The 26274-nt window shown below is 42.9% G+C and overlaps 1 protein-coding gene and 1 long non-coding RNA gene across 4 annotated transcripts in view; one reads left to right on the top strand and one right to left on the bottom strand.

Moving 5' to 3' along the window:
* SYN3 (synapsin III) overlaps nucleotides 1-4111 on the bottom strand; it is a 191464-nt gene extending 187353 nt beyond the window's left edge. Inside the window, exon 1 of one of the 3 annotated variants that reach the window (XM_083574021.1) lies at nucleotides 3792-4111. The gene's annotated coding sequence lies outside the window, so the exon portion shown is untranslated. Of the gene's footprint in view, nucleotides 1-3728 lie in introns of all 3 variants that reach the window. The other 2 variants (XM_083574023.1, XM_083574022.1) reach the window with 2 other exon arrangements.
* LOC310743662 lies at nucleotides 2396-7713 on the top strand. The gene is made up of 4 exons (XR_014539158.1): nucleotides 2396-2629; nucleotides 2709-2785; nucleotides 3501-3711; nucleotides 7381-7713. It is a non-coding gene; the product is annotated as an uncharacterized lncRNA (long non-coding RNA).
* Nucleotides 7714-26274: the final 18561 nt, after the last annotated feature.

Raw genomic sequence — 26274 nt, 5'->3', positions numbered from 1 at the left:
ACTAAATTTTTGTGTCCCAATGAAATCTGGGAACCTAAAGTCTGCCATTGCTATGTGGGCAGAGAGCCATTATTTCTGAATAATATCTTGCTCACTACCTAGGAGTTATTCAATGGGAAGCCCCATTAATCACAAACCGACTCCAGAAAATTAGCAGAGAGGGTTTTGCTCTGGATGCTCATTTTCCAAAAATGAGAGCCTTAGCCTCTCACCAGCCACCTGTCCCACTTATAGCCAGTCCAGGTTGTGACACTGCCTAATAGCATCCTCCTCCTCCTTAGTCTCAAGCATTGCCCTTGTAGAACTCAGCAGGGGAAAGGATGGGGACAAAACTAGAGTTAGTTGGCTCTGCCTGTCATTAGTTTCGGCTCTAGTTACTGTTTGGGCTCCCTGCCAGTCACAATGGGCACCAGCCACCAGTAGAGTTTGGGTGGTACTTTTTTCCTTTCACAAGTAAGATGTATAAGAGTGATAGCAAGTGCAGGGTTTCTGTTGGAATGCTCTGTGCATGTGCAAGCCACCATAACTCTGCGTAAGCCCATGAAATCCACATCACTTGAACTGCGATAAATATTTAGAAATGCAAGCCTTACTAAATTACCACCTAGAACGACTACACGGTATAGCTAGACCAGCAGCTGCCAGAAATAAATCCTGGTGTTAGTCATTCACACTTTCTCCCCCATGCTATGGAATCTGATTACACAGAGCACTTAGCACTGATTTCTGCTTGCCAAGACACAAAGCCCGGGCTTGCCTGCCCCCTACTCATTACCATCTTTCACCACAGAGGAGAGATTCTCAATCTATATCACACTGAGGCTTTCCAAAATGAGCACAACAGTGTTCAAGTCCTTCCACTAAGCCTGCTTTCTTTTGGTAATGTAGGAGTGATAAATTCTATATAATAACATGTTTGAAAGAGAAGTGAACAGCTAAACCCTCTGCTTAAAAGACAGGAAGCCTATAGAAATGCACAATGAATGTAAAAGGTTTCTGTTTTCTTTAAAAAACAATCTTTAGGACTCCCCCATCCCCAGGTTCTATAACAATATAGTGCTTGGGAATCTTTATGCAAAGCTTAACTTGTAAACAGAGGCGTTGAGATCCACATCCTACACTCATGTAAAGTTTAGGCATGGATGGGAAATGGGAAATGGGTTGCTATCATGCCTTCTAGAGTGCAAAGCACAGCTTCCAAGTGGGTTTTAGGCTTGTGTGTTGCCATCTGACCAACAATATAACATGTTATGCATCTGTATATATAGATCATAGAATAATAGAATTGTAGAGTTGGAAGGGGCTGCATGGGACACCTCCTGCAATGCAGAAATCTCAACTAAAGCATCCATGACAGATGGACCACCCAACCTCTGCTAAAAAAACCTCCAAGGGAGGAGAGCCCAACCTCTTGAGGGAGTCCATTCGTTCCACTGTCGAGGAGCTCTTACTGTCAGAAAGTTCTTCCTGATGTTCCATGCAATCATCAAAAAGAAGGGACAATGTCTGAGTGACAGGGTGAGACATGCCAATCTTTTTCAGGGCCATATATGCTAATCTCCAACATCTCTCTCCCTTTCCCCCCTTCTTTTAGGAACTGTGTGCATTGTCTGTGCATACAGATGCATTGCATGCTATATTGCAGGTATAGTGGGAGTATGGAAGCATTTGTGCTTCCCCACCAAAACTATGCAGGGGTTGCAGCTCCCACTATCCCTGGCCATTGGCCAAGCTTATTTGTATCATTAGCTTATTTGAGATCCAGGATGGATATAAGGGCAAATCTGAGACCATACCTGTTGAATTAGCCAAAAATCCATGCATCCCACTGTTTCCAACGATGGCCAGCTGAATGCCTTTGGGAAGCTCACAAGTGGAGTGTGAAGGCAACAGCCTTACCATGTTTGCTGGTCTGCAGGATCTGGTATTCAGAAGCATGTTGCTTGTGAGGGTGGAAGTTGCATTTAGTTTCTGTGGCTGATAGCTCTTAATGGACCTAACCGGTGTCCAGTTTCTCTAATCTTTTTTTCAAAAGCTTACAGAACTAATGGCTATCACCATTGTTTGCAGCATTGAAGTTTGCAAGCTAAGGTAAGTTTCTTCTATATGTCCCAGACCTACTGCTAATCAATACTACTACCACTTCTATGGGTCACCCAGTAATAATTTATTAAATTTGTATACTGACCTATACCCGCAGGTCTCAGGACAGTTCACAACATAAAACCACATTATAAGAACACAAAATACATGATAAAAACAACTCAATAATCCCCCTCCTTCCCATGTAGTATTGTAAGGTGACAACTTTTCCCAGATCTTCTTATGCCCTTTCCGTGCCAAGTGCATAGTTTCTCCTAGGTGTGGCAGGAGAATCATCCCATACACAGGCCTATATACAAGGGGAATAGAGCTGCTCTGTCACTGAAAAAAGCACCTTGCATCAATGTTTAAATCATGCGATTTTTCTAGGGTGACTATGCATTCTCCTGAGAGGACCACCCTCTATCTGAAGGGCTGTCTGATCCAACTCTGCTTTAGAGATTAAAAACCAAAAGAAGGGAGAGCAGAAGCAGCTTTGAACCTGCCCACCAGCACGGGTCACCTGGTCCCAGCCTTCCCCACTATGGTCAGTTGTCTTGCGATCCTATGTAACTACGTGAATTATTTCTAAATTCCTCTATTTCTCCCCTGTGATGTGCCATCAGGTGCCCTGTGCCTCTCTATATGCTGTGTGATATCTGTGAAGGTTGCAGGCACATGCGTAAGGTTCAGGGTGCTACAGGTAGGCTCTTGCCAATGCCACAATATAGTTGTTGATCTTCAAGTTGCCATAGAACTCTTTTTTTGCTGCAACTGACTGATGGCTACAGACACGCTCTTCAGGAATTTGCATCACCACTGGAAGACAGCACTTGTAAGGAATAAACATTGCCTTTGGTCTTGTCACATGCAAATCTGTACTCATCCTAAGCACATGCCACATACTAGGATGTAAGGCTCCAATCCTGTGCACACTTTCTCGGGAGTGTGAATAGAATGGGAACAAACATGCATAGGCTTGTATTCTGTATCCATTTGAAACCCATTGGACTGACGTCTGAGTACATATGCTTAGGATGTGGGCAGAAAGAGTTGATTCATGATTTTAAGATACCTACAACTTCAGAAAGGTGGTTTTTTTGGGGAGGGGAAAACACCTTGCTTCTCTTGCTCCTTTTCTGGTCCTCCTCTCTTTTCAGTCCCTCTCAGTTTCTTTCTTTAAACCACTTCCCTTTACCCCCTTTTCTTAATTTATTCTGTGCCTCTGCTTGTACAGTCATGCCTCCAGAGGGAGGTTTGTCTCACACTTCAGATGGAAGCCATTCGAGATTTTAAAGATGCGTACCACTTTAAAAAGAATAATTACAATACTACCGGGTGCCTTCTGATTCCATTAGCCCCCAAGGGCTGGTCTGTCTGTCCTTTCTTAATTGGTTTTTGTTCCTTTGATTTTACAGACACAAATGCAACGTGCCACTGATTATGTAGCGTACGGAATGCACAATGGAAACAGCTATTTGTACGACAGCTATTCTGTTACAGATATTGACAGCGGGTACATGCAGACAAAAGACACAAAAGCAGTGCAAGCCTACATGCCAGCTGCATGCGTTAGGCTTCCACACGCCCATGGTTCCCTCCCCCATAAATCGGAAAATACGTCCTTAGGTAAGGAGAATTCTTACACACAAGGTCTGCATTGTGCTGCTTAATCCTCTGGACAATCCAGATCCGCACTTGAATCTTACCTTCTGGCCAGTCTCATAATCCAATGGCTCCCCTGGATCCAATCCTTTCCCCTTAACCCACACACAGAACTGCTTCTCTTTCACATTCACAGCATACAAGCAGGGTTTGCTGTCACCCGGTTCTACCGCAGCCTTACCGCCCGATTGGCTTGAATCAGGCAGTAAATTAAATCAAGCCCCTCCTTATACTTCAGTTATCATGGGAGCATAATGAATTATTTAGTAAAACTACTGGTGGGCAGGCTTGGATATCACACAGCCCTGCTGGAGAGGGGAGGAGAAGGCTTTTCCCGAAAGGCTGCTGCATTGAAGTAGCACCCAGAGACAGATTCAGTGACTCACCCTATCAGCATCCTAGGCAGAGAGGCAAAGAGAGAGGAGAGGATTTGGTTTGAGGGCAGAATTATCTATCTGTAACCTTTCCTTCCCTGCCAGCACCAAACCTTCATTAGAGATTGTTTCAGAGGAGACCAAATAATGCTTGGGGCTAGGAGACAGGAAATGTTCCCTTCCACATTCGCCATTGGTACTGGCTCAAAATAATATGGGTCAGTTCTAGGTTTGGGGCTGTGTGTATTCTGCAGTTTTCACAGCTGTGAGCACTGAAATCAGCATTCAAAGTCTCTGCTTTCCTTTAAAAACAAATCCAAACATTTTATGGAATGGGGAGGGGGAGGGGGAGGGAAACAGACAATTTTTGTAAGTAAAGAAATGAACACCCAAAATATAACATCTGGAGCTTGACAGGAAAGATACACAGTCATTACATTTCTGTAGCGGGACTTAGTTTGGAATTGAGTTACACAGCACCAACAAGTTTCTAGCTTCTACAATTGAGGGTGTGACATTAAACGTGTGATCGTATTTAACTTGTTTCCCCTGCTAAATAACAGATGTGTGTGTGTGTGTGTGTGTGAGAGAGAGAGAGAGAGAGAGAGAGAGAGAGAGAGAGAGAGAGAGAGAGAATTATGATTAGGACTGTGGTGCATACAAAACAAAGTACTTTTCTCTTACAGCACATTGTTAAAACTGTGGAGTTTTCTCCCATATGCTATAGTGTTGGCCCCCAATGTGACTGTGTCTAATTCTCTTTAAAAGATAATTAGACACATTCACAGAGGATGAAGCTATCCAGCGGCAGACTTTGGGCTCTCAAATTTCAGTGGTGCCCTGTATGACGCTAAAATTTGGCACCCCCTGCCTCTTGTCTCCATTCTACAGCATTGTTGTGGCACCCCCTGCAGCACAGCACCTAACCAGTTGTGCTACCCTAAAACCACCTCTGGGCTACCACTGGCTACTAGCTGTGGATGGATAAGGTTTAAGTCCACTGTCAGAGGAAGTATGCCCCCGAATGACAGTTGTTGGGAGCCATATATGACAAAGCTGCTGCTGCACTCAGGTCTTGCTTGTGAGATTCTCTTGGGCATCCTGGCCAGTCACTGTGAAAACAGGATGCTGGATTTGGCCTGATCCAGCAGACCTCTTCTCATGTTCACAGAGTCTTGATAGAAACCACCCCTTCAAGCTGCTTTTGTTCCAGCACAGAAGCTTCCATTCAATCCAAATCGGTACAAAAACCACAATCTCTAATTGTAATGATGGGAAGCTAATATTGCCAATTGTGTGTATCACGCTTTGCGTCATGGTGCAAAAAGTTTATCTAGATACACACCACAGATATTGTTTCACTCTTGTATCTACTTACATGTGTTTTTCTACAATCAAGCAGTATATATAAGCCATTTCAAGAGTTTAGAGCAGGCATCCCCAACCTCCAGCCCTCCAGATGTTTTGGACTACAATTCGCACCATCCCTGACCACTGGTCCTGTTAGCTAGGGATCATGGAAGTTGTAGGCCGAAACATCTGGAGGGCCGCAGGTTGGGGATGCCTGGTTTAGAGGGTTTACTACAATCAGGCAGGATATATAATTTTTTTAAATGCATACATAAGCCCTGCTGAACTCAGTCAAGCTTCATACCTGGGCATGCATGTGCATAGGATTACAATGAGCCACCTAAGTAGCAAGTCCTATTCAAATCAATGGGACTCCACATTCTGTCCAGGTATCACCCCATTGCTTGCAAGGCAACATGGTTTGCAAGGCATTTCCCTGAATTGTGTCCCTTGTATTTATGAGGTTATGATAACTGCACCACCTCCTCAAGAGCAAGAGGTGATTTTACTGATTCTGTAGTCCTTCCCTGTCCATGGTACTGAAACCTTTTGAACTATTTGATCTTATTTGCTGTTTCCTCTCTGGAAATTGTTTTCAGTAACTCCAGAGCTGCCCCTAGCAACAACAACAACAACAACAACGTAATATCATGTTAAGCTGTTGTTGGTAATATGCTGTTGTTATATGACACTGTTGTTTACAGTCCTTTGTGGTTTTCCCCCAGCAGCCTTGTAAAGTAGGTTGCAAGAGGGAAACTGGCAGCTGAATCTGCTCGGAGAAACATGTGGCACAGCCTTCTTGGGACTGTACCATTTCAGAATAGGGATGCGGGATTGCATCCTTGAAAGCTCCCTACCTTGACCCACCCCCTAGTAAAGAATTTAATATATAGGTGATTTTTTGATTTGCCACTTTTTGTCAAGGGAACATCTGCCCAACTTCCCTTGATAAAATGAGAACTTCTAGAACAGTGAAACTAGGGGGCAAACGCTGAGCAAATGTCCCAGAAAACCAAAACAAATCAACATTCTTTTCTCAGACTTTGTTTTCCTTTTTTGTATTCAGCTATGGTCTTACCAGAGGACAAACACGTGTCTAAAGACAAAAAAGGTCTCTTGCTGCAGGCTGTTTTCCCTTTCCAATTAAGAGGTCATGACGACTATGCTTGTTTTCATGGTTACTTCATAGCTGTGCTAATAAGAATCCTAGAGGCCCTAATCAGCATCCAGGCTCCATTGTGTTAGACGGAACAAAAACAGGCATAAGTACAAAAGGAGGCCTAATCTATTGCCGATTATGCAACAGGGGATTACTGAAAATTTAACAAGGATAACAGCATGATGTGCAGATAAAGAGAAGACAGACAGGACAAAAGGGAAATTCCATCTGATTGGTTATGGGTATGACAGGTGCACATTTTATGGACTATATATGGGACTTGAAAGGATCCATCACACTTGATTGTTGGGCTACTGGAACAAATTCACTGATAGGATATCTATAGATTTAAGTCTGTTTATTTCAAGGGGCTACTTTGAGTATGACGAATGTTGGATATCCACCCATTATCATTACTCTCCAGCAGTTGTACATACATAAGCAGAGGCATACTGGATCAGAGCAAAGGCCACATCTCATTCTCGAAAATAAATGAAATCCCTCCCAAATTCACATCATGTGAATAGTGGTTGAAAATTTTTGGAGGCTGTTTATACCCCACCCTAATATTACACAGAACTATGCTAAAACCCGTCTTCCTGATATCTATTTTTCTATGTTCAAGGAGCTTTTGTTGATTGGAGGAGCATTCAGCCATATGACCTCTTCTCCCTTAAATCTCAAGTGGTACAACTGAGACACAAGTTTATCATCTCACCTATTTGTTCATTGCTTGTTTTTCGGAACTAGGTCAAAGATAATACCAGTCCAGCCAGCCAGCTCATACTGAAGACAAGCTCTCTCCACTGTGACACTGATAGGAACCCTTATCTCCTTAGGCTCATCTGCAGTCTCATACTATGTGCCCTTTGGTTGGTTGCCAGGCAACTATTTAAGAAAAACCACCACATTATTTTTGCAAGGGATCTTCCAATACAGGCTGCTTTGGAAGTCAGTCTCTTACTGTTACATTTGAACACACACAAGATCGAGATAGGCGCATCTCATTAATGAATTGCCGCCTATCAGTATCAATGGCTGAATTGCTCAGGTCTCCGTTATGAATGCCAGGACATGCTAGCTGTTGCTAGTACTACTGATGGACTGATTAACATTTGTCTACTCTTGAGTGGTTTGAAGCTATGATAATCCTTTCTTTAGTGATCGTAACTAAATAATTATTTACCTTTTAATGCTTTGGGTTTTTTATTATACAAAACCATCTCAAAAGTATACTATGTAAACAATAATTATACATAATTATAAATAAATGCATGTTACATCATTAATCAGGGCTCTTAATGGTACAAGATGACGCTTTTTATTTATATCCACATTACATTGCTGTTTTGCATAATAAAAAATGGCACCCAAAGTTGTTCATAAAAGTTGTCCTTCATTTAAACGAGACCACAAGATTTGCCACATATCTGCCTCTAGAGCATTTAGAAGCAGCCCAATCCATTTGGAATCTATTTTGGGTTATTCTAATTAGATTATTTGTTTGAGTCCTAATGTGATTCCTTTTGGGGGGGGGTGCAGAAGGGGTAGATTCTGCTGTTCTTCTTACTTTGGAAAGATAAAGTCAGAAGAGGGTCTTAACTGAGGAGCCATTTCATGCATTCTGAAGTTGCTACAAGGAAATGTCTCTCATCTATGATGATACACACACATCTATTTACTGAATTTCCATTTGCTGGGATGCTGTGGTCAACAGCAACTTTCTAGCATGTGTCCACAGAGCAAAAGGTTCATTAACACACGCTTGGCATGCCTTTTATTTGTATGGATGCATTTGCTTGCTTGCTTGCTTGTTTTGTATTTATGTACAGTGGTACCTTGGTTTAAAAACAGCCCTGTTTACGAACTATTCGGTATAAGAACTCTGCAAAACTGGAAGTAGCTAGCGAACTTTACCTCGGTCTGCGAATGGAAGCTGAACAGTGGAAGGGCACTGGCAGCGGGAGGCCTCATTAGGGAAAGTGCACCTCGGTTTAAGAATGGCTTTGGTTTAAGAACGGACGTCCAGAATGGATTAAGTTCATAAACCAAGGTACCACTGTATTGTGTTTGCTGTAATTGGTTTTAGGATTTCTTTTGCAAGTCACTCTTGAGTCATTTTTATGACCAAAGCAATAATCATCATCATAATGAGCTATGTGCTTTCAGTCAAGGAACAACCCTTAATGGGTTCCCAGAGACTGCACAATTATAGGACCGTGCAGAAAAAAAGTGTGTGTAAGAATACATCTTTCTCTTCCCTTTTTGTAATATGCATTCACCTTTCCTGCTCATCAGACACTAACACATTTCTGGATATTCTAGTCTGAACTGAATACTTAGTGTTGCTGCTGCACCAGGCACCTGTCACTCCATTCAGATTGATGGATGCAACCTAGCAGCAGGAGAGCCAATAGAAAAGAGTCATGTCTTAGCTTTGAGCTCAGGAAGGCTGCAAACAATAGGAAGCAATCCCAGTGTGTGTAGAACCTCTAATTAAACGGAGTTTGCAAAGTTCATGCATAATTAAGGGATAGGAGAATTCGGTTCCAGAATTACTCATTTTGTTTTCAACCATGGTACGATTTACAATCTCTTGCGTAAACCATTGCTCCTTTTTATATACATGCACTTCTTTATAATTATGTTCATAATCAAATAGGCCGGGGGCAGAGTCCAGCTACCAGTGACCATATGAATCATGCTTCTGCTAGGGGCAATATGCCACGCTCAGCCGTGTGTTTTCTTGTGAAGCAGATTTCACCGTTTAGGGTAGGAGGGATGGAATCCACCTCCATATGTTTTGCTAAATTTGTCTGTTGAGGACTAGCGATGGGGAATATTAGCTTTGAAATGTGTGAGGCCCCAGAAAAAATGGTTACTATACATGTCTGTCCCTGCTAGTTTGTGCAAGCTATAATTCATCCCTGGTTGCTGTTTTTGTTTATTGGGTGTTTTTAACTTAGAAAATGAAGGTGTTAAATATCAGCAGGGGAGTTGACGACTTTGGTCTTTCCACAGGGGCTTAAGTCAGCTGTCCGTTTAACTCTTTACCTTGCTGCAGTGTTGAGATGCTTCATCACCTGAGGCTCCCCCCGTGGTCATATACTTAAAGATTCTTGATCAGGAATGCATAAAATCTTACAGGCAATTTTTATATCCTGAGAATTTCCATATTAATTAGCAGGGAGGAAAAATAAGGTACCACTTAATACATGTTTCAGCAAGGCATAAGTGTAAACCAGAAGGTGGCAAGGAAAGAAGGAAAAGAACTATGGTATTTTTTTAAAAACAGGACAAAAACTGGAGCCCTTTGCACTGGGCACTGCTCTAATTAATATGATGGAGCACCGATCTGTTTAGAAGCAAAACAGGGCCCTTCAAAAATTATAGTTCAGGGAACTTCCTATATCCGCAGAAGTACATGCTTGTAAATCAAAGTTTTGGTTTTTTAAATTATAAATTAACACACACACACACACACACACACACACACACACCAATAATAATCCCAAACTGACAAGAACCTGTGAGTTTTCAGGAAGTAGGGAATGCTCATGGTAGTTGACCCTGAGCTTAACTCATAAAACTGTATTCTCCTGCAGAAAGACTGGACAGCTCCACAAAGCTCCTGTTACAAGCTTAGGGGCTGGAAAGAGAATGAAACAGTCCCACTTGTCATCCGTAAGCATCAAGCCAGGCTCTAGGCTAAGTGATTTTTCCAAGGTAAAGACTGGGAGGAACTCAATTCTCAAGTGGATGCAGGCAATTTATCAGGTTATAATTAGGATATTGGAGCTTTCTCCAGAAGGAATAAGTCAATCAGCATTTTACCCTGGCCTTCTAGACAATAATGGAGGGGGATGGGGGAATGAACAGAAAAATAAAATATTTACTCATATTAAACATTGCCGTAAACTGGGGGTGGTCAGTATCTCCAATCTTGAGGGGCCAACTCAAGTCTCCAAATACCAGTAGTGCATTTTGCTGTACAGTCTAAATGGCTCACAAATGGCCTGGCTGCCACAATAAATTTTCCACCATCTAGTTGTGAGGGCTTCACAGTTCTAGAGAACATGCCCCCAGACACAAATGTGCTTGTGAATTGTGCTGCTGAAATGATCAGGGATGCATGGTTCAAACCAAGCCATCTATTCTCTCTCTCCTTTTTAATCCCCAGTTCCAACAATGTTGTAAAGACCTGAACATTTGGAAGCAAAACAGGCTATTTAAAGTGTGTATGTGGCGTGTGCTCGAGAGTGCTCGTAGAGTTTCATTTAACACCTTTCCATATAACAAACTTTGTTACACTTAAATGAGACTGAGTTGGAAAAGGGCTTTTTAAAAAGTTGGTGTAGAATTTATGAAAAATGAATCTCCCACTCTGCTGTGCCATTTTTTTCTGCTTCAACTGAATAAAAAGTCAGTGAAAAATGACTGTGGTAGGCAATGATGGCAGAGAGATAAGAACATCATTTATCTTTGCTGATGGATGAAAATACATCACAGGTTGTTGAGGTGGGGGGGGGGAATACACAAAGATAGAGTACAATCCAGCCAAAGTTAATTATTTGCATGTCATATTGTTATAAAGGTGAGAGATTTAAGCACCTGCCTGATTCTCCCACTGAAATAAATGGAGCTCAAAGTGTTTAGCTTTGGCTGGACCCTGCCCAATGTAGCTTGTGTCTTTAGGTGCCTGCATTAAAAGATGGACTAGCACCATGCATTGTCCATCAAGGATCAAACCAGAAGATATTGTGCACCTGCATAGCTACAGCCCCTAAGATAGGATGAGCAGGGCATCATCATCTCACCCCCACAACTTAAACCATTCATTCCATAGTCAGGAAGAGCAAACAAGAGGCACCACACACTGAACTGTCTCTTAGTCCTACTGCCCAGTCCCATTTTATCTGCTTTTTCTTCCCAGGCTGCCTGATGAAGCTGGGCTTTAACCATGGTCTGTAGTTAAAAAGTCTGCAGGTACTCTTTCCATCCCTCTGTCACCAAACCCGATAGCACTTTCACGAATAGAACAAATGGCCTCTGACTGTGCCTTGGTTGCTTGCAGAAAAACATTCTCTGCTATTATTTGTGGCGTCGCTTCTCCCTCCCATCCCATCTCCCTCTCTGGCAGGTGTCTCTGTGCTGAGATTGTTCAGCCTTCTACTTATTTCTATGGAAGAGCAGATGGTTCGAGGGCTGGGTTCTCTCAGACACTCTTTGTGTGCCAGCATATGCACGTGTGCCATTTTGCATGGGTAGGTTAACTCTTGCAGCAGCAATATGGGGAGAGAACGCCAAGGACAGAAGAAAATGGGAAGCCTTAGAGATCCAGTACAGTCTTCTCCTGCCTACCTTCTGCTCAGCTAGTCAAATGAACATATTTAAAGTGCTACTGTTTAGTTGTCAGCATAGCCTAGAACCACTTGCCATGTCTTTATTTCCCTTTGCTCATTTTGTGTTCATATGACTGAATAAAATGCATTTGCTGAGATCACTACAAATTATTTATAAAAGTGGCTTGTTTCATTTTCTTGTGATGCATGTTCAATCAACTCTTCCCCACCCTTGTTGACATTTCTAAGTAGCATCACTATTAGGGCCAGATGTGGGGAGCAGGTCTACCCCCCCCCCCAGACTGCCAACCCAAATACCTCACAGTAGTAACTTGCTGCTAGTGGTATTAGCTTACAAGGAAGCAAACAGGGGGCAGACTCTGGCACAGGAAGGTGGATTCTTCCCACACATACAACACACACTCTCTGCAAGGAGCATCTTGGCACAGGACACCGAACTGGGAAGCTCTGAGCTTTGGGTATTCTGTTGCCTGCCTCTTCCTCTCACTGAGACCTTACTCAGAACAACTAAATGTCAGGGCTCATGATTCTGAGCTGAAATAATGCAAGAACCGGAGGCATAGGATCTTTGGCCTGGGCACTTAGTGCTGGCATTGACATACAGATACACACATCCATCTACAGCTGCAGCAGTTCATCTAAGCCCTGGATAAGTAAGCTGTTCACCCCTTCCTTGTCTTCCAGAATCCCATGCCAAATTGACATGCTTCCGTCTCATCTTTTTTCTTCTGCTCTTTTTAGCCTAGAACTCTCTCTCTTCTCCACTTTAGGGTTCTGAATGCAGTAGGTTATTAGATAAGAGGCACTAGTGGATTTATGTTTTATATACCGTACCGAATTGTACTTAATGTTCACATGTTAAATGTGCATACATTTGAGTTTCCAGAGAGATGTGTAACAGAGTTCCTACTAGGAGTGTGGGCTGTGAATCTACTAGGAGTGTGGGCTGTGAGTCATCAGTGAATCTTAATTCTGCCATGAATTCACTACCTGGCGTTAGGCGAGGCTCATTTTCCACATCTGCAGTATGGGGATACTAATACTGACTGTCATGAACTGGCAGGACAATGGGGAGGAGAAAGAGGGATGTTGCTGGGACAAGGACACAAGCTGGGGATGGGGAAGGAGAGGTTGGTGTAGGAAGTACTCACAGATTGATGGAAGATGATTAAGGAGATGGGGGGGTGTTAGTGCACAGGAACCAGAGCAGCAAGACCCATCACAAGAGCCAGAGGGGCCCCTGTCTCCACAGACATGGGGAGCTCTGAGATGTAGGAAGTAGTGGGTGGGGTGCTCCAGGAGGCTGAGGCAGGCAAGGGCCACAGCCCAGCTCTCTAGTTGGCCAGGTGGGACTCACTAGCTCTGGGAGGACGTGTGTGATTCCTCAGCTGGAGTAGGCTTGGAGCAGGTGAGGGTCACGTGTCTCATCAAGCCCAGATACGGCAATCAGCAGGCAAAGTACAAAAGGGAAGCACAGTTGAGGTGCTGTGTCTGCTCAACAGCCCATGCTGAGGGACCTCAGTCTGGAAGCCTAGGATCACTGCAGGACTTTGGACATGCGGATTGACCCTGCACGGGGGACGTGACATACTGACTTGCCACCTGGTAGGCCAGGGGCTCAGGACACTGACTGACCTTTCAGGGTGGTTGGAAGGATTACCAATAGATGCATGTGGAGTGCAATGAATGCTTGAAAGCACTAGACAAATGTTAATGGCCACACTGAGCAGAGGGTTTAGAATAAAAACCGTCCAACTCTAAAATTATTATTTGCTGTCATTGCAGGCAGGTTACTGCACATAAGACATGTGAATTGATCTGTTTTGGCACTTGGAGAACATACATCTGTCTCAGTCAGTACTAATGATGAGGATTAAGAATTTAACAGCATGCTTGCAAACCAAGCTGTGAGCACAAGAGTCTTTAAATGGTGGAATAATGTTGGATAAACCCCTTTTTTAAACAAAGCATGCATCATACTCCAGGAGTGTGTGGGCAAACCTGCACACACATTTAAACTCCCTCTTTTTAAATTTGGTATGATTCCTTCAGACATGCTGCTTGAAATGTAAATAATGACACAGGGGTCAGGATCAGGGCACAAGAAGCAGAGGTAAAGCTGAAGTGGGGGGGGGGCTGCAAGCAGGGGAAAATTTTGTCCATATAGAGAGAGAATACCCTTCATTCCCTAGGCAACAATGATGATGCTTCCTCTTTTCACACTATTAGCCAGCTTTGAGTGGCTATATAGTGATGTGATATCACATTTATTATGTAATCCCCAATAGTGTCGTCAGGGAGGAGCAGCGGAAGGCAAGAACATTAGCTGGCCTTGAAGCAGAATAACATGTTTGTGTGTGTGTGTGTGGTTTTGCAAGTAACCTTTTGCATTCCAAACTTCGCCCCCCTTTAGCCCCTCAAAAGTTAATAGCTGATAATTCAGCCACTGGTTACAATCAATCTGGCTTGCCGATAGGCTCAGACAAAGCATGCACATTTCAGCACATTGATCAGATTGGAAATTCAAATCTGCATTTTCCTAGACTCAGTTGATATATCAGTGTACCACTGAAGCATTGCCTGTTTGATTCTGTATTAAAATATACAAAAATTATCTCTTTCTCTTTGACTCAAGTCTGATCTTACTGTGGTTCTCATTGTTAGATTTAGAAAGAAACAGCTGAAGCCATCCTTTCATCCATTAAGGCTTTTAGTGCCTAGAACTTAATACTAGTCTAACACAACATATCCCTGTTCCTTAGCATGCCAACTGCACCATGTTAGGTTGAGATCAATCACTAAGCCGTCTCTTTATGATATCAGAAATGGCATATGGCATGACAATCGTGACGCTGGTCCCTCCCTGCCCTGCCATGTGTTCGTGACACAGAATCTGGCCAATTCCAGAGTAGCTCTGCTTTAAAGCCACTGAGAATGCAGATAGGCTGAGCTATTTATGTCAGTTGAGCAGAACAGTTGCTGATTTCCCCAACGACTAATACAGCAACGTTCCAAGCAGCCTTCATTTCTGACACAGTCTTCCTAGCTCCACACTTCCCGGAGACCAGATGCTTTCTTCATTAAAGGGAAGAGCTGGAATGTTTACTAAACACCAGCTGGCATGGGCTTAGTGCCCTGTTGCATCCACCGCTTTCACCTTCATCAGCAATGGCTTAGATCCCATTATCCCCATGCATGAATGGAGAGCATATCCACATGCAGATGGTGGACTGCCAGTTCTCTCTTGGTTGCAGTCCCTTGCTCCCATTGTGTGCATGCCACTTTGGAAGGTCATATGACTCTCTGGACTGGGACAGAATGAAGGGCTACAACCAGGGCAAATGTTGGTGGACACTTTCTGTACAAACAGGAGGATGTTGGGATTCAAGGCAATGTGTGGGTCCAAGTCACTATTTGGTCCACAAATTTTAAAAGGAGGGCAATGAGCAATTCATGTCTATTCACTTAGTACAACAGATTGTTTGTGATGTTATTAAAATTTGAATCTTTCCATGCAAACCAACTGAGCTGCACAGCCAAACAGCCTATCCAGATTGGAATATTACCTAATTCAATGTACTTAATTGCAAACCACTTTCATATGGTGGAATTCTCTAATTGCTGTTGACCAGGAAGCAACTGCATTTGAGAGGTTGCCATTTCAGTTCTGTGTTCTGTATGATGCTTCAGGTTATCATCATTTGTTACAGCTATCTTATGTATGATTGAATAAAATAATGCATGAAGTGTCATTTCCTTTAACAAGCAAATCACATTTCACTTGGTCTTAAGAAACAGGAAGACTTTGAGTGCATGCTCAGATCAGGAATTTGTTTTCAGTACCAGAACTGAGCCCATAGTCCATTCATATAAAAATCCACCCCTGGTTTGCTTCCAAGCTTTCTTTATTTCAGCACCATAATTTGAGGGGAGGGAAACATTTTAACTGTTCTTGCTAAACAGGTGAAAGTCAGAGACCATGGCCAATATAGGCAAATCATCCAAAGATCTTTTAGCGCATCCCAATCTACCTTATGGCCACACCCAACTTCTTGCATGTTCTAACATCTTGACATTGTGTGTTTCCCAGTCTCTGCTGCTCATCATTGCTGGTAGAATAAGGTAGGCTGAGCAAATGCCCCAATGTCACAAAATGGGGTAAGTGGTAACAGTACATTGTGTAGACAGGGGCCTGGAGCTCTTGCTTCACAACCTATACCCTTCTTGTATTGTCTAGTTCCACCCTTCAGGTACAAAGTTCAAAACTATAGATCAAAATCCTATTACAGCCAGAAGGATGCATACTTAGGTATTTTCTCTCTCCTGTTTCCTACAAAGCACTGCACAGATGACAGCAATATGTAGCAAGAGCAGAAGAGGGTGGAAGAAGGAACTATTTAGCCTCTCAGCAAATGATGGATATATCAGAGGGGTAATGGCACAGTTTGCTCCTTTTGGTTCATTTCCCTCCATGGAACTCATCAGGAACAATTCATATTCCACCTTGGAACAAGATAGATCCTTTGACTTACCTCCCAAGAAATCTTCACTCTGATTCTGAGATTCTTTTTCACGAGGTTGCAGGGTATCCTGGGGCCCTTCAGACTGGCATGTTGTTGTTTTGTGTGTGTATTCTGCAACATGTCAAAGCAATAACAGTTTATTAAGTAGGGGATTTATTCTGAACTGTACACATATCACTCTGCTTTATCAGCTTTTTGTGATGCTTCCTCAATGGTACTGCGTTATCTAAACTGCTTTGAGGTTTTTTTCTTACAGCAAGTGGTACATAAGTTTTATGAAATAAATAAAATAAAAGGATTGCTGTTGGGATTTAATTCCATTTATTTCAATGGGGCTATTCTGAGTGTAAAGAATGTTGGCTATCCAACCATTTTTCTGTGAACAGCCCTGAGACCTCCGGGTATAGGGCAATATATAAATTCAATAAATAAATAAAATTATCACTATTCTCCAGCAGGCCTTTGGCTGACTGACATCCTATACCTTTTAAATGTTTTTGCAGTAGGGGAGAATTTTGTTCTTGTTTTGGTTTTTCTTTTTATTATGTATTTTGTGTTTTAATTTTTTATTTCTATGCTGTAAACTTCCCTGAGATCTATGGATGAAGGGTGGTATACAAATTTAATTAATTAAATTAATAAATTAATAATAGAAGCTCACCGCTTCCCCAGTTGGTGTCGGTTGCAGACCTTTGTTCGCCTCCTTCCCAGTTGGCTGGACTTGCATGGTTGTTGGCCAAGAGGGGGGGTTCCCTTGGCCATCACGACTGTGGGGGTGTTACCTCCTGGCCAGTAGGATGGCTCTGTGACTGGGCCCACAATAAAGAAGAAGACGATGAAGAAGCTGCTGATGCTGCTGCAGGATTTCAGCAGAAACCTGTGGGGCTGATTGGAAATGAAGCAGTATGTTTGCCATGAATCTTCTGCAGGCACAAACAGTATTGCAAGGGTATAGAAGTGGCCCCATGCCATCATGAACACAAAGAATCAAGACTGCAGAATAAAAAGGGGCCCGTGTTGTCCCTTGCTGCAGACCAACCAGCTTCTGTCCCTTACTTTTCTGCCTTTTGATCCATGCTCAGTATTGCTCTTTCTCCTTGCATGGGGATGGCGCATAGCTTGGTGGTAGAGTATTTGTATGGGACAAAAGGTCCCCGTTTCAATTCCCAGCACCTTCAGCTAGGGCTGGAAATGTTCCATGTCCAAAATCCTGGAGGACTGATGCCAAAGGAGACAATACTGATCTAGATTATACCAAAGCTTGAAGGTTTGACTGTGCCAATTCTGAATGTATTGGATTTGTGACCATTATGCTCATTTGCCTTCAGTAGCAGTAAAGCGCTGCTGGATGAAGTACAATTGCTTCTGGTCTATTTTTGGGGAACTCTGCAATGTGTTTAAGTTTTTTCTCCTCTGGACGACAGTAGGCAGCAATGCTTTGCACAGTTACCTGGTAGTAAATCCCACTGAATTCCGTGGGAGTTACTTCTGAGGCACAGGATCAGGCTGTTCAGTGATATTTCTTTTGTGCATAGTAGATTCCTGCAAAAACTGAAATGTGCAGGTCCAGACTTCTTTTTCTTTGCTTTAGAAAATCTATTAATGAAGCATTCAGGGATGCAGAAAAGCCTTTACTTCCTGGCGCTCTAATATATTTCATTGGGCTCTGCTGAACTTCTGACCTGCCCACAGCTTTTTCTCTGGTATCTCTTACAACTGCTTGATTGAATTACTGTCTTGTCAATGGTGAAGCTACAACTGCGCAGTTCTTCTTGGACGCAGCATGCACTGGGAACAAAGGGGACAATGACTCAGAACCTTCCACTTTCTGATCAGCTCATCGTCATCAGTAACCATTTCTGGACGTAATATTTTTGTGTGACTTGGATCAAGGCTCTTAGTTCTATATGCTTTTATTTCAGATCAAATTAACCTTTGCATAGCATTTAAAGGCTTTCCAGGGAGATTCCCCTCCCCAGGAAGTCTGAAGTGACTGAATCATAACAGAAGACTATAATAGAGAGAGAAAGGACATCAAAGATCTAGCAAAGTGTCATCTGCACTACATATTTAAAGCAGTATCAAATCACTTTAAACAGTTTGTGTCCCTCAAAGAATCATGGGAACTGTAGTTTATTAAGGGTGCCGAGGGCTGTAAGCAGACTCCTATTCCCCTCAGAGAGTGACAATGCTCAGAATTCCCTGAGAAGAGGGACTGACTGTTAAATCACTCAGAGAACTGTGGCTCTGTGAGAGAAATAGCACTCCCCTAACATCAGTGGCGCTGTGGGTTAAACCACAGAGCCTAGGATTTGACAATCAGAAGGTCGGCGGTTCGAATCCCCGTGACGGGGTGAGCTCCCGTTGCTCGGTCCCTGCTCCTGCCAACCTAGCAGTTCGAAAGCACATCAAAGTGCAAGTAGATAAGTAGGTACTGCTCCGGCAGGAAGGTAAACGGCGTTTCCGTGTGCTGCTCTGGTTCGCCACATGACCTGGAAGCTGGCCACATGACCGGAAGCTGTATGCCGGCTCCCTCAGGCAATAAAGCAAGATGAGCACTGTAATCCCAGAGTCGGTCACGACTGGACCTAATGGTCAGGGGTCCCTTTACCTTTACTAACATCAGTGGCATGCTGTTGCTTTTAATGTATAGGACTGTTCTGTTTTTATTATTGGTATTTTAATAGAATAGTTTTAATCAGGGGTGCCAACTTGAATAAAAATTTTTTTGGGGGGGGCAGCCTGCATAATCAATCACATGACATGATGCAGACACACCATTTGAATGGCAATGCGCATTAACTTGAGGGGCCCTGGCCCCTTCAAATATTCTATTGGGTGCCCAAAACTCCCTCAGCCCCTAGGAGTTGGCTCCTATGGTTTTAATTCTATTTTAGTTTAATTACTTTTAAACTATTATCTCTTATATGTTTTCAGCTTTCTATATTTTATCTGTGTTGTTGTTCCTGGTCTGGGGGAAAAGGTGGGATATAAATAAATACAATAACAATAATAAATAATGGAGTTGTGCTGTAATGAGATTTATGGACTGGTAAGTATGCTTACAGTTCAGCCTTAGTTTCAGTATTTTGGGTGAAATGCATTGTATTTAATTTATACCAGAGCTAGTGGCATACAGATTGTGAACTGGACGTTACTTAATCTTTTTCTTTAGTCATCCAACTAGCTGACTAAAGAACTGGCTGTGTCCAGTCCCTCAAGAGCAGAGCCATGATTAAAATCAGAAGTTAAGTGGCATGCCCTAACTGTCCAAACCAAGGGCTAAGGGATGATCACACGCAAGGAAGCTGATACTGTTGTACGAGGCAAGGCTAAACGGAGATGCTTAAGAGAGAAGCATGAGGAGCTGAATGGGATCAACAGCTCCAATGGCAGCTGCTTTTGTTCCTGGAAAGGAAATGCGCTGAATTATTCATGCTCGGCTTAAACTGCCAATGCGCCCAGCTTCAGCCAAGCATTTCTCCTCTATTATTCATATGATCCAGCCAGTGGAGACGCAGCAGGAGATTTCCGCAAATGGATGAATGGGACCTGTAAAGGGCTTGCTGCTGCCGCCGGAGTTGAGACTGGCTGTTTATTGAATGGAAGCAGGATGAGCTCTTGTGGTTCCACCCCATGCCAAAGCTAGCAAACGCTGCAGGATAGGCATGTATGGCCATGTTGCCTTGCCAATTGTTCATCCTACTTAGGCGTGCAAGTCCGTAATAATACATAGCATTTAAGGCAGCACTTTGCATGCATTGTTTTGGTCACAGAATCATAAGAGTTAGCAGTTACGTTTGAAGTTATCTAAGGCTGCAGTCCAGCACTCCTGTCGGCCTCTGAAGGCAAAGTGATGCCAGAATCTCCACTGCCACAGAGCTCCCTGTTCTACCCATCAAATGTAATGAAACATGGCTTCAGGCTGGCACAGCAATTTGCTTGCCCCCTTGGCTTTCACCCCAGATGCTGCCCTGTTTGGGATTGGATTGTCCTGTAATGTAAATCCCTGCCAGTTAAGGAACCCCACTGCTACAGCATCCTTGAAGGGTTCGTCTTAAAAACCTGTAACAAAGGAGCATTCACCACCTTCCAAGACAGTCTGCCTCACAACCTAGTAGCCTGTTTTTTGGGGGGAGTTATTCCTAATACAATATATTCCTTCCTTCCTCCCTCCCTCCCTCCCTTCTTCCCTCCCTCCCTCCCTCCCTCCCTTCCAATGGAACCCAGGGTGGCAGACACAGCAATTATATATCTGTAAAAACGCAACTAAAAGCAGTTAAAACATTCTCGCTAACTGATTTCTGGCTTGCCAGGAACAATAATGAGGGAGACAGACACACCTCACTATGGACAGCATTCCAGAAACAGAGAACCACCATTGAAAAGTCCCTATCAAGGCCTCACCTGAGATGATTGATATTGGGGAAGGCACTCTTTTAGAAACTTGAGACTCAGCTTTATAGCTGCAAATAAAACATTTTTAGTGTGTTGTAAAGTGCATTATACTAATGTGACACCAGATGGCGATGGAGAGCTATGGCAAATGTCATATTTTTCAAAACTTTTTTTTTTTAAAAAAAGCATTTTCACAACGTTTTTTATTTGTGTCTAAATTCCACCTTGGGCCCTAAGCCATTTATGGCTCTGTACCTTGAATTTGGCCTGGTAACTCACTGGCAGCCAGTGCAGTGCTTTCAGGGCTCCCCCACTTAACAAACCTAGCAGCCACATTCAGCATTATCTGTAGCTTCTGGACAGTAGTCCAGACAGGAGGTCACTGGAGCATGGTCAACTGAGGCCAGGCTGGCCAGATCTAGTTATAATCATAATTCTTGTAACTGGTTCAGGTTTGGGGCAACAGAAACCAAAGTTGCTCCATCAGCTGTACGGCAGCTTTGCAACTATTTGAAGATGGCTGTTGCCTCTTAAAAATCCCTTTTCCAGGTTTACAACAAGGTAGGTCCCCATTATTATCTCCCTGGAAGGCGATGTGTTTAACTCCAATCCCTTTTTCTGGCCATGACCATATTATTTGCAATTCAGCAAGCTCAGCCTTCCTCATTTTTCTCTAAGATCCATCAGATGACCAAGCCCACATGTCTGGATAAGTAAGTTCTCTCAAACCTGGGAGGTGTATATGTGTGTGTCAGTATGCTTGCAAACAGGATAGGTTCAAACTTGGAAGAGGGAGTCAGAGTGGGAGCTGGGTCTGACACTACTTCCCTTAGGATGGGAAACTTTCGGCCTTTTTGATGTTGGTGAACTACAACTCCCACCATCTCTGACCACTGGTTAGGCTGGTTGGGGCTGATGGGAGCTATAGTCTAACAACATATGGAGGACCACTGGTTCCCCATCCCTGTCTTAAAGGATACAGATGTGTTTGCTTCCATTTAGAAGATATTTTTAACATCCTGTGCAAACAGAGCTTGTAAAACAGCAGTGATAAGGTGCAGATGGTGTTCCCCTCTTGGGGCCCAAGGAAGGCAGCAAGGATTAGGCCTATCTAAGCATCTCATCTTAAAGCAGATTCAGTGATCTGGATCCAAGATCCAGCAATCTGAATTTAGCTTGAAATTGTGCAGATAACCCAAGTGGGAAATCCTGTCTCTTTACACTGATGATCCACCTTGCAGTTTCTGCTTTAGACAACAATCTTACAGGAGCAATAGAAAGCATTGCATTCATTTGTAAAAACACCACTGCTTGAGATAATAAAACATGACTTCCCTCTTGGGCCATATCACTGTTTCTATTTATTTAGCACGAAACGCGAGAGCTTGTCTAGAAACGTGTTATCATTGCCTTTGGGTATAGTGATTCATCCTCACTGGTGTGCAATTTGACCCCACCAGGGAGGTGGCCAATTGTTTAACTCAGAACAGCTATTCCCTTCCAAATAGCAAGATGGCATTAAACACTTCTTGCTTGCTCCCAATGCTCATGACATCACAAATGCATTTGCATGGGGGCTTTGAATGACTACAGGAATGTACAGCACACATAGTGACCCAAGCTCCAGGTAGGGTTGGAAAGGGGGACCTCTACTGAATTGTGGAGAGGCACTGCCTGTCAGTGGTCTTATTCATAGAAGGCAGCTTCCCAAAGAGTTACATCGGGGCCAGCAAACTTTTTCAGCAGACAGCCAGTCCACTGTCCCTCAGACCTTGTAGGGGACTGGACTATATTTTGAAAAAATATATATGAATGAATTCCTATGCCCCACAAATAACCCAGAGGTGCATTTTAAATAAAAGAACACATTCTACTCATGTAAAGGCACGCTGATTCCCGGACCATCCGCGGGTCAGATTTAGAAAGCGATTGGGCTGGATCCGACCCCCGGGCCTTAGTTTGCCTACTCATGAGTTACATGGTTTTATTTATCATAGCCTACCATAGGCTGACCTCTATTGGCAGAAAAATATATAAGGGGGGGGGGAAGAGTACAGCCTCCAAGCCTGTAATGGATTTTGAATACTCTTTGGTAAGTATACTTGTTTAATTGTACATTGAAATGGAAAATGACTCTCAATGTGTATTGCGAAAGATAACACTGAGGAAATTCCATTAAAGCTAGGAAGAGTTCTCTGAGTACCTGGTGGGTTGATAATTAACTGTTGATGTGTCTCTCTGCTAGCTCTGATGTGGTGTTTAACTTATATCATATGAGAGGTATTCAGTTGCAAATCACCATTTTGAGGGTTTCTTTTTTTTGTTCTCTCAAGCCAACAAAGAAAGGTCTGCTAATGATTCTCTCTAGGAGGAACAGTCTTGGGCTGGAATGAAGGCTAATGGAATCTGTGTGGAGAGAGAGACCTTTGATTTCAGGTCTGTTTAGAGTTATGTCATATTTGTAAGAAGCTGAGCCTATGCTTGGACAAGCATATGACATTTTGCATTTTGATATATCATTTATTGTTTTGTGTCTGTTGAAGAACGTTTTGTTAGTAAAGCTTTAAAACCATATTTTGGGTCTGGACAATTTTTATTCCAAGAGGAGTTAGTTTTTATTCATCCTATATTGCTTCAATCTATGCAATCTGCAATATTCTCCTGGGTCAAGCAGCCATTTTCATGAATGTGCCAGTGTTTCAGTGCATTGTGCTTGGTGGCTACTTTCATTTTCTGCACCAAAAGTTTAGACATTTGTCTCAATAGGAAGCTGCCTTACATCAAGTCGGACCATGTGGGGAAAGAGCTGTGGCTTAGTGGTAAGTCAATTGCTTTGCATGCAGAAGATACCAGGTTCAATTCCTGGCATCTTCAGGTCGGTCTGGGTTAGAACCTTGAAATTCTGATGAGCCACCATCTGTAAGTCTATAACAACATAGATAGACCTATGGTCTGACTCTGTATAAGTCTGCTTCCTATGTGCATTGGTTCATCTAGCTCAATGTTGTTTATGCTGCTGTCTGGCAACAGAACTCCAAAGTTTTTCAGATGGGCATGTTTACTGGATGCCATGCAATGAAGCTCTAGAACCTTTCACCAATTATCTGCTCTACAAGGTTGATTACAAGAGGAAATATACAATTGAACATAACACAGTAAGGACACTTCCCAAGTAGTCCTGCTGATACCCTTGAGGTCTATTGACATCAGGTAGGTCCCTTCATTGTGTTCTTTTCAGTGCCTGCAAACCCAGCATGTAGAATGTTGACATGTGTTTTAATCTGGTTTTCAGCTCATTGTTGATCTCCCCCCACTTTAAAAAAAAGTTTTTAATAGTTGTTTTCAAACTGTTTCTTTGCTGATAATTTTATGGTTCTTTTTCTTTTTGTAAATTGCTTTGAGGTTTTATTACCATCAAGGGTGAATAAAATAAATAAATATGCTTGGCTCAGCTGTTGTATCCATATGAACTATACACTAATTGAGCATTACACATATTAGTATGCAGTTCAGCTATTTGTGTGCACAGGTACACAGATTGTACAGTCATTGAATGTAACTTGTGAACACTTCATGTATCATTCTACCTGTCTCTGTTTTACATACCACAGTCAATTCTTGAAAAAAAAAAATCTGTCTCTATTTTAGCATATCCTGGGCTGACATCTAGTGGCAGTTTAAGGGAACAAATAGAGATTGAAGGATCTGTCAGTTTCTCACCTTAAATTCAGTTCCCCACATATCTGCAGCAATTTCTGATTTATTTATTTTTTAACTCACATGAAAATTCTTCAGCATTTTAGTAAGAGAAAGGCCAGAGTTACGAGTTGAGTGATCTGAGCTAGGAACAAAGAAGCAGGTTGGGAAACCAGAGTGAGAGATGCTTGATTTCTGCTCACATCCAAGGCTGTGGCTATGGGTGAAACAGGACCCTCTTGGGGTGCTACTGCTGTGAACCCCTTCATTATAGGCTCAGGTTGTATATATGTGTGTAAATAAACCATATATCCCAAAGACACCACAGTCTTCACTGTGCCAGTATGAACCCTGGGTAAGTGCCTGGAACCCCTGGAAACCTTCACTGTTCAGAGTTTGGGGTGGCGTGCAACAATATTTTTGAATGCTTTGACTAATATGCACATTTTTGTAAGCAGTTTCTCCTAATATAAAAGGGAAAAGGACCCCTGACAATTAAGTTCAGGCACAAATGACTCTGGGGTTGCAGCGCTCATCTTGCTTTACAGGCCAAGGGAGCTGGCATTTGTCCACTTCCGCAGACAGTTTTTCCAGGTCATCTGGCCAGCATGACTAAGCCGCTTCTGGCGAAACCAGAGCAGTGCACGGAAACCCCGTTTACCTTCCCGCCGGAGTGGTACCTATTTATCTACTTGCACTTTGATGTGCTTTCCAACTAGTAGGTTGGCAGGAGCAGGGACCGAGCAACGGGAGCTCACCCCATTGCTGGGATTAGAACCGCTGACCTTTTGATCAGCAAGCCCAAGCGGCACAGTGGTTTAACCCACAGTGCCACCCACGTTCCATTCTCCTAATATAGCACATTTAAATGCTATTTTCATTAATAAATTTATTTTATGCACACTTTCACTTAAAATATGAATTTTTGTGAACATAAAAGAGAACTGCATCACAAAAATTGGGATGAGTTAGAGTTCGGAAGGGGGGCTATGTTTTGGCTCTCATATGGTTTCAGAAAGTGAATTTGACAGAGCTGCTTTTAAACCCGAATTGACTTGAGCTTTGCAAACAAAGTATTTGCATGTCCAGAGGACATGCTGTGCCTTACAGCAAAAAAATATTTCTGGCTCCACCCAAGTTCTTTGGAATTTGGTGGTGGTAGAAGGGCATATATTCAGCCCTATGGGAAGAACAGGCATCATAATGTGGCTTGTGCTTGTTTTACTGGCTGCCCTCATCTAAAATGTTTCTTTGAAGCCAATTTGATGTATGCTTGGGGGGAGGAATTGTTTGCTGCTCTGGCTCAGGCAGCAAAAATTATTGGGCTAATGACCCTGTGGCCCAGAGCACCCAGACGGAGTGCATGGCCTTCAGCAGCTGCCATTCAGAGGAATGCTGATTCTGTACCTATTGCACATTATTGAATCAATAATTGTTCAGGGTTTCTACACCACACCATCCTGCTGCACCAAAACAGAAAGGATTTCATATGTGGATAGATTTCCTGCTTAAAAGAAACTGAAGAGAACTGCAAATAGTCAGGCCACCAGTATGGCTTGTCTGTTGAAATATGATTATTATATATCAAGTGTAAAGAGGTGTTTAAATTGCCCGGAAACTGTGGCTAGTCTAACACGTTTGTTTCCACAAAGCAGCTATACTGT

Source organism: Podarcis filfolensis (assembly GCF_964270895.1).
Source record: "Podarcis filfolensis genome assembly, chromosome: 10".
Classification (NCBI taxonomy): Eukaryota; Metazoa; Chordata; class Lepidosauria; order Squamata; family Lacertidae; genus Podarcis; species Podarcis filfolensis.
This window is presented reverse-complemented; position numbering and strand designations above follow the sequence as displayed.